Raw genomic sequence first — 9,355 nt, 5'->3', positions numbered from 1 at the left:
GGAAGTGGGAGGGGAGCTGCTGCATTGTAAATTTTGGTCAATGACATGGGACAAAGTGTATGTGAACTGCTGTATGAAAGGTGGATTTGCTCTGTGAATCTTCACCCAAATCCTAATAAAAAAAATATAAATAACCCTCTTTTCATTCTCATACCAAATCCCTCACAGCTTTCTCAGACAAATTCACATCATATCGCAACAACTTTCACTTATGAGTTGGGGGATATCCATGAAACAAAGTAAAGAATTATGTATTTTTAGTACAGGAGCAGCTCCCAAGTGGCATCCACCTGTAATATATGTGTTATTCATACTTCAAACATCAAGGAAAAGTAATCAATACATAGCCAGGAAAACAGAAAAAAAAAAAAAAAAACAACACTAAAATTACAATTTACTACAGTAAAGGTGGAAGACTAAGAAATCATTATGGGCTAATATCTTGGTATGTATGGTTTCACCACAAAAAAAAAAAAAAAAAAAAGAAAGAAAGAAAAAGAAATCATTATGAATGGGTGTTGGGATGGATAACCAGAAAGACAGGAAGAAATGAGAAAAAATTGAGGTTTGGACAAATTTTGTTCCTCATCAGAGTTGAATTCTTGGGTCCTGAAAATTCCCATGGTCAAGAACAGTTCAGCTTCACAATTAATAAACTTTTATGCCACAAGGATCCAGATTATTTTTTTTACCCTATTTTCATGATCTTGAGCATTTTTTAAATCGTTGTAATTTCAAATTTTCTGGTTTATTCAATGATGATAATAATAGTATTCACCTAATATGTTTACTATAAAAAATTATGTGGAAACTTGGTGCAAAGCCTAGCAAACTTAAGAACATAAATGTCAGTATTTGTTATCTTTTCTGGCTTAAAAACAGAAGGACTAAGCAGTTTAGAATGTTGCCCTAGTAAGTAACACCTCAATCATTCAAGCCCAGGCTCTCTATCTTCATTGTTCATGCACTTGAAAAACACAGTTAGCTGTCTTTGTAACTTCCTGACTATCTTGTTACTATATTTCTGTAACAGAAGTTATAAATACTTACAGTATACAATTGAGTATAAAGTTTATAGTGTCTACAGGAATCTATACTAACACCTAAAAAAGCCATATATTCCTCAAACTTAATCATGCACAGCACTCAAAGATATACAGTCACAAGGGAAATTACAAAGTTGCAAAGAGAAAAGGTCAAGATAAATTGACAATTGAATATTCAGTAAATTGAGATATTTTTTAAAAAATCAGGAAGAAAAACACACCCAGCAATTATTCTCAAAAAATAATCAAGGTGATATTTTACATATACAACAAGAATACAATACTATGAATAAAGGAAGTTGAACCAAGGATGAAGAGTGGTATGGTGAGATACTGCTGTTTACAAGCCAAATAGTTCTTTAACATAATGTTATTTTAGTAAACATTTTCTTTTAATATAACATAAGAATTATAGGTACACAGTGTGAGTTATTAGTATAAAATGAACTCACCTAAGTTAAGGAATAGCCACAAATTAGTTCAAAGAATAGTGTATATAAATATATGTATACACACACATACATATACACACTCTCTCACACACACACATAATACATGCTTGTATCACTTTGATTAAAAAGTGTTTCATTTACCTGTGGGTGATTAGATAAATTATACTTAGAAGTATGTTTGTTTGCCTTTCAGCAAAAGGTAAATCTTGTTTGTGGAATTATTTACAAAATAAAATTGCAGAGAAACAAAACAAAACAAAAAGAGATTTTTAAACTCAGAAAACTCTTAGCCATAAAACCAAACTTGTGACACTTTAAATGGCTTAAGACTATTATCACCACAAAAGGCTTAAGAATATTATCACCACAAAAATATCAAACGTGAATCTCAGAATTACAGTATATTCCAGTGAAAATGACTCTTTCTTAAACAAAACAAAGCTCAAGTAAACTTGTTGCTGTAGAGTGGATTCCAATTAATGGTGACCCTGTGTGTTGTAGAGTAGAATTTCTCTATAAGGTTTTCTTGGTTGTGATTTTTTATGGACGTAAATTTCCAGAGCTTTCTTTTGTGGCACTTCTGGATGTGTTTGATTAGATAGTGGAAACCCTTTGTATCACCCAGGGACCTATTCAATAAATAAAGTTGACAGAAATAATGTGCATATCAATATATCAATGTACCTTGTAAAACCAAAAAAAAAAACAAACAAAAAAAAAAAAACCTTCCTACTTTCTTTAGAAACAGTAAGGTAGGTTTCTGTTTGTTTTCCTCCTTGGGGAATACTTTTCTTAACCCAAAGAAGAATAACTTGTACAATTCTGTATCTAATAAGACCCTGACTCCAGTGTGATATTCTAACAGATACTCACTAATTAATAAGTTGCAGTTCTGAGTAGATAGTCAGAATTTTACTATTCAATTTTAGCATAGGAAGAATGTATAATCGTGTGTGTTGCACAACTGAACTGTGCACCACTGGATATTCAAGGTTGTTATCTTTCGGAAGGAGATCACCAGGCCATTCTTTGAACTACCAACCTTAGTTAGTAGACTAGCATTTTTATGCCACAAGGGGACTCCACTATCTATTTTGACAATCGATACTTAATTATAGCTACTCTAATTGGCAGACTGCAAGGGAACATACACAAGGAAACTTCTTCCTTCTTTCACATTCCTGTTGATAGAAATTAAATCCATAAATATGTGTTCCTTCTCCCTAGCTGTATTTCACCTGCCAGAGCTGCACATATCTTCAACCTCATATTTCTGGTAAACCATAAGAAAGAAAATAACAGTTTGAATTTAAAGAAATAAGTTACAATATGCCCTTTTATTATCTACTTACTAATTTTTTTTTTCTTTTCCTGGACCTAATTTTCCCCATTGTAAAATGGAGATTATAACATGCCCATCATCATTGTTGCTGAAACCAAATATACCAACACCTAGCATAGTATCTTACATACAGTAATCAGAAAAGTAAGTCTCTCTTTTTATTCCTTTTTTTTAAACTTTTCCTTAAAATATCATTTTATGCAAATTATCTTTCTCATATTTCAATACAACTATATTTGCATTTATGTTAATAGTAATTGGATTATGTTTTCATTTTGTATAGTTTATGTGTAACCTGAATTTATTAATCATGACAGGTGAGGTTATGCTGACCTTCACTCACACTACACGGCTAATGCAGGTTGACAGATGAGTTCTGTTCATCATTGTCAGCCAAGGACTCACATTGATGGAAGATCCATCCCAATGAATGCATTCTCATAATAAGGAGAACTGTACACTGCCATTTAAAGTCTCTGTCAAGAAGAGACACAATCATTTTTGTTCATATTTGATTGTTGAACATGGATAACATGCCTTCATTAACTTCAAAAAGTTAACCCTAACATATGATCAGAAGGAAGAGAAACAGATAATTTTTGAACAATGCTTAATAAACTTACTCACATTTACCCAAAACATGTGACAGAACAGCAACAAGAAATAGCAACAAGAACCAACAAAAACATCTATTTGGAATGGACAATGATATGAGACATACAGAATCCATGCAGAATGCTTAGGAAGACCTGAGTGATCATCCTTCTGGTGTCTTCCAAAATATACCACAAGTTCAAATTCATTTGACTCATACTTTCCTTAAAATGAAGTCCCAGAGTGGCACAAATGGTTAAGTGCTTGGCTGCTACCCAAAAGGCTGTCAGTTGGAATCTACCCAGAGATGTCTCAGAAGAAAGAACTGCTGAATGACTTCCAAAAGATAATAGAAATTAAAGACTCTATGATGCAATTCTAATCTGAAAGACATAGAGTCACCATGAATCTGAATCAACTAGACAGAAGCTATATTTTGGTGGTAGCATAGTGCCTAAGGCACTTGACTACTAACCAGAGGGCTGGTGGTTCAAACCCACCAGCCACTTCTCAGAAGGAAGGTTGGGTAAACTACTTCTGTAGTGATACTGCCTCAGAAATCCATGGAGGGGTTGCTGTGAGACGGATCTGACGCTATGGCAATGAGATGTTTTTTGTTTGTTTGTTTGTTTTTTGTTTTTAAGACAAGCTACATTTCCCCTGCCATTGCAAATAAACTACTAATGAATTTAACTTAATTGGTCTTCTGGAAGTGCCAGGATTAGCTTCATCCCAGAGATAGTTTTATTATCAATGTATTTTACTTATTTTCCTCATAAATGTTAACAAAAGGTGAAGCTTATATTTCCTCAAATTCTTAACTCTATATTGCTCTTAACACTCTGCCTAGAATGTAATAGCTTTTCAAATCACACTTACTGAATTAAATGAAAATGAATTGAAAATACCAATTATATTCCATCCTATTAAAATTGAGGAGGGGGGAACAAACTCACTGCCATCGAGTCGGATCTGCCTCATAGCAACCCCTCCTTGGGTTTCAGAGGCGATTGGTATCACTGTGGAAGTAGATCACCCAATTTTCCTTCTAAGGAGTGGCTAGTGGGTTAGAACTATCAACCTTTTCGGTTAACAGTCAAGTGCCTTAGGCACTAAGCCACCAGCACTCCTCAAACTGAGGGAAGGGAGAGATTAATTTCCTCTTGATTACATAAAAATCAAAGTTATTATTATTTTTATCTGATTCTTTTCACGAGTCTTTGGTAATATCTGCTTATACAACAGTCAAAGTTCAAATCCTTGAAATGTAGATTTTACCATCTTTGAAGTGAGTTATCATAGAATCATAATATTGTAGAAAATATCATTTTTATACTTGGCCCTAATCCTGGTAGACCAAATACCTGAGCATATCTATTTTCCCTCCCAGACTCTGTCAACAGAAATTGAAAAGGCAAAAAAAAAAAAAAAAAAAAAATGTGAATCCACCAAACCTTGATAGCAGTTTACTTACAGGAAAGAGTGAATTGAAATATAAATGCTTCAAATGGTGGATTTTCAGGATGTTGACCAATTCACACTGTACAATTACAGAATGCTCTGGAGGCATATGGACTGATAGTATATTGTTGCTGCTGCTCACTGCCGTCAAGTCGGTTCTGACTCAATTAAATAAAAGGTAAATTGGAACTATACAATGTAAGCATTAATGGAAGGTGCCCAGATTTGCTTCTCAATCCTTGAAAAAAAAAGTCCCTTTTTACATCAGCAGAAGGGGATGTTTAGTCTCTGGAGCAGCTGCAATATACTATCCTAATATGGTAACAAGAGAGTGGGGTGCTGCTCTGACATATACCTAAAATGTGGAAACAGGAGTGGAATGTGTCCTTGACCCAAGACCCTACCAGAGAGACCCTGGAATGAGAAACAGCAGCAGCAGAGCCCAGAGACCAGCAGAAGTCAGTGACAGACTTACCAGCCCACAGAGCAAGAGAACTGAGTGTCTTTGGGGCAGGAGGATTCCTGGAGGAGTGGGTTGCCTTCAGGTACTGACTGTAGAGGCTAAGAGACCAAGGAGACAGAAGCAGAGCTGCCTCAGCCTCAAAGGGTAGAGCATGGGCTTTGAGGGTGAACTACCACAGCCTTCTAGGTTTCAAAGAGTCAGACTTTCACCACATTGGTTCTGGAGTATGAGGCTGTTTGTTCATGTGGGCCAGTGGGATGGAGCTATAGCCATTGTCCAAGAGTGAGGGGGCAGGGCTGCCATGCACAAGAGGTAGAGGAAAGGGGCCTGCCAGGCCAAGGGGGTGGGGTCACCACAGATGAACTAGGGGACCAGACCTACCTAATGAAGGAGACCTGTACAGGTGCCACCCAATGAAGATCTGTACAATTTGAAAAGGAGTGGAATTGTGGTAGTTAAGATAATGTGTCACTTTGGCTGTGTCTGATTTTGAGTGACTGGGGAGTCAGATGTAGTTATTCCCCATGGTGAGATTGGTAATCAACTCCATGGTTGAATCTACTGGAGCAGCTGAATAGCTGCTTCAGGGATGTGGTCTGCTTCCAGTATATATAAGAAGAAGCTTTGAGAATGGTCTACAGATTTTTGGCATGCTCAGACTCTTTACATGGCCAAGTCTTCATTCAGCAGCCATGCTCTGTCAATTTTGGGACTTTTAATGGACTTGAATCAATGTCCTGCCATGTCATTTGGTAATATCAGGGACTATGCCTTTTTATTTGTCGACCTTGAGTTTGTCAGCCTCAGCAGCCAGCAGCTGCCTGAGTGAAGAGATGTCTCCAGCTTTACTGGGCTGGGAGCAGGAGGCAGAGCTGAGGCCCAAGGTCGAGGAGATTTTACCCAGACTCTAGAGTCTGGCACTTTGAACTCAGACTTCTAGCTTCCAAAACTGTAAGAGAATAGAATCCCTGCTTTTTAAATTCATCCATTTGTGGCATATTCTGTTAGAGCAGCACAAATAACCAAAATAGAGATGGTAACAATTCTCAGTTATTTCAGAGTTAGCAGGGGCTATGTGATAAATTATGGGCATTGAGTTATGAAAAAAGAAATGTTTGTTATTCATAAGATGAAGTAATGACAAACTCATATATACTTCTCCAGTCATTACTGTCCTGCTGAATTCATCATAGAACAGAACTTTTATGGAAATCTTGTACCACTAAGATTCATGCAGATTGAATTGCTATTACAAAGAGCAATGTTGCCTGGATTAGCAGGAGAAGACTTTGTGTGATAGAGAAACACATTTTTTTGGATTAAATCATCAAGATTTATGGCTTTTTTAAGAAAATTATTATTATAGTTTTTATGGCATAGTCCCTAAGGCATTTGACTGCTAACCAGAAGGCTGGAGGTTCAAACCTACCAGTCACTCCTTGGAAGGAAGGCTGGGCAATCTACTTCCATAGCGATTACTGCCTTGGAAACCCAAGCGAGGGGGTTGCTATGAGTCAGATCTGACTCGACAGCAGTTTGGTATTAACAACTCCAAGAGAACCAAAATCAAGATTATGTAAAAATAAAAATAATAATATACTATATAGCTCAGCTATAAGTAGTATTATATTGTCTTGATTATTTAAAAACTGAATATTTGTTTAATATTTGTTTGTAGTTTTGTATTGAGAGAGTGAGAGAAGAGGAAGTATGTGTAGAGATTTATAAGATAAATCTCAATTTTAGTTCTAGAAAGTTATTATACAGCTAATCAATAAATAATATTGTAATATAGTTATTATAAACTGTGGAGAACATTTCTGAACTACCAAATGGAAAGTGCTTCCATGAGAAGCACAGCTCCAGAGTAGGGAAGAATTGGGTGGTAGACTGCTAATTTTTTATAAGCCTAATACTAGTATTTGATTATTTATAAACAAGAACTTTCACTAACTTGATAACATGCTAAATTTAGTGGTTTTTTTTTTTTTTTCACTAGAAAGGATCTAAAAAGCCTTTTGATCTTTTCCAGCTTTCTCTAACATACCTCTTGGATTCTATGGAGAGACACTTTATTTACAACAACCCACTTCTACTCAACTGTCTATTAATTTTATCCAATTTTATATTTTGTTTGAATAAATGAGTATACATTGAAGTAAATATATAAAGTCAACAGAAATGAATCAGACTCAATCAGCATAATTCACCACATTAATCAAACAAAGGAAAAGAATCACATGATGCAATCAGAGCATAAAAAGTATTTGGTAAAATCTAACATAGTTTCCTGTTAAAAACTCTCAGCAAAATAGAAATAGAAGGAAAATCTCACAATATAATTAAGACATACATACAAAACTAGCAGTCAACATTATTCTCAATGGAGAGACTGAAAGCATTACCTTGAGAGTGGGAGAAGAAAAGGATGTCCTTTGTCACCACTCTTATCCAGTATTGTACTGTAAGTCCTAGCCAGAACAATAAGGAAAAAAGGGGGGAGAAAAGGATATCCATATTGGTAAGGAAGAAATAAAACTAACCTATTCACACAGAACATAATCCTGTATATAGAAAATCCCAGAAACTCCACAAGAAACTGACTGGAACTAATATAAGGCTTTATGGAAGTGCCAGGGAGCAAAATCAATGTACATATATTACTTGGATTCTTCTACACTAACAAAGAGAATTCTGAAAAGGGAATCAGAAAGATGATACCATTTACAAAAATTAAAAAATAGTAATAATAAATATAAACATTTACAATAGCACCCAAAATGATAAAATGCCTAGGAGTAAAAAGGAATGAGGCCCTCAATAGCTAAAGCAAGAGTGAAGAAGAAGAACTAAGTAGGAGGCCTCACACTTTCTGACCTCAGAACCTACTACATACACACCATGATAGGTGAAATACCCTGGTACTAGTATGACAGACACATAGTCCAATGGAACAGAATTCAGCATTCAGAAATAAATACATCCAGCTATGGACAGCTGATCTGCAAAAAGTGTTATGGTCCATTAGGGAAGAGATAATTTCTTCCATGGGTAGAGATGGTCTCTTTAGCAAATGATGCTGCCAAAACTTAATATTCACTTGCAGAAAAATGAAACAAGACCCATATTTCTCACCATGCACATAAACTAACTAAAAATATATAAAATACCTACATCTTAAACTATAAAGTTCATGGATGGAAATATAGGGACAAAACTAGGGACCCTGATCTATGGCATGAATACAATATCACACATAACCAAAAAGATACAATGGTCAGAAGATAAACTAACAGAAGCTCCTAAAAAATAAATATATATGTTTATCAAAAGACTTCACCAAAATATAAAAGGAGAATGTATAGACCCCCCAAATTTTTTTACAACAACGTGATTGACTATTCTCTAAAATTTATGGAAAATTCAAACACCTCAACAACAAAAAAGGCAAACAATTCAATTAAAAAAATTCCAAAGGACTTTAACAAAAACTTCACTGAAGAAGATATTCAGGAAGCTAACAAACACATAAAAAGATGCTGAAACTCATTAGCCAGAAGAGAGATAAAAATCAAAATTACAGTGAGATGCCATCTCACTCAGGCAATAATGGCACCTGTAGAAAATAAATAAATATACAAAAGACAACAAATGCTGGTGAGGTTTATCTCTTTTACACTGCTGGTTGGACTGTTAAATGGTACAACCACTGTGGAAAACAGTATGGTACTTCCTCAAAAAGCTAGAAATAGAAATACCATGTAATCTAGCAATTCCGCTCCTGGGTATACATCCTAGAGAAATAAGGGCTCTGACATGAATAGACATATGCATTCATATTCACTGAAGCATGATTTGCAGTAGCAAAAAGATGGAAACAACCTAAGTGTCCATGAATAGATGAATGGATAAACAAATTGTGATACTAACATCAAGTGGCATAATACTCAATGATAAAGGATAATGTTGAATCTGTGAAACATCTCACAACAAAGGT

The sequence above is a fragment of the Orycteropus afer genome, unplaced genomic scaffold (assembly GCF_000298275.1).
Source record: "Orycteropus afer afer isolate SDZICR_OR568_19922 unplaced genomic scaffold, OryAfe1.0 scaffold00200, whole genome shotgun sequence".
Classification (NCBI taxonomy): domain Eukaryota; kingdom Metazoa; phylum Chordata; class Mammalia; order Tubulidentata; family Orycteropodidae; genus Orycteropus; species Orycteropus afer.
The sequence above is the reverse complement of the archived record's forward strand: the minus strand, read 5'-3'. Positions refer to the sequence as shown.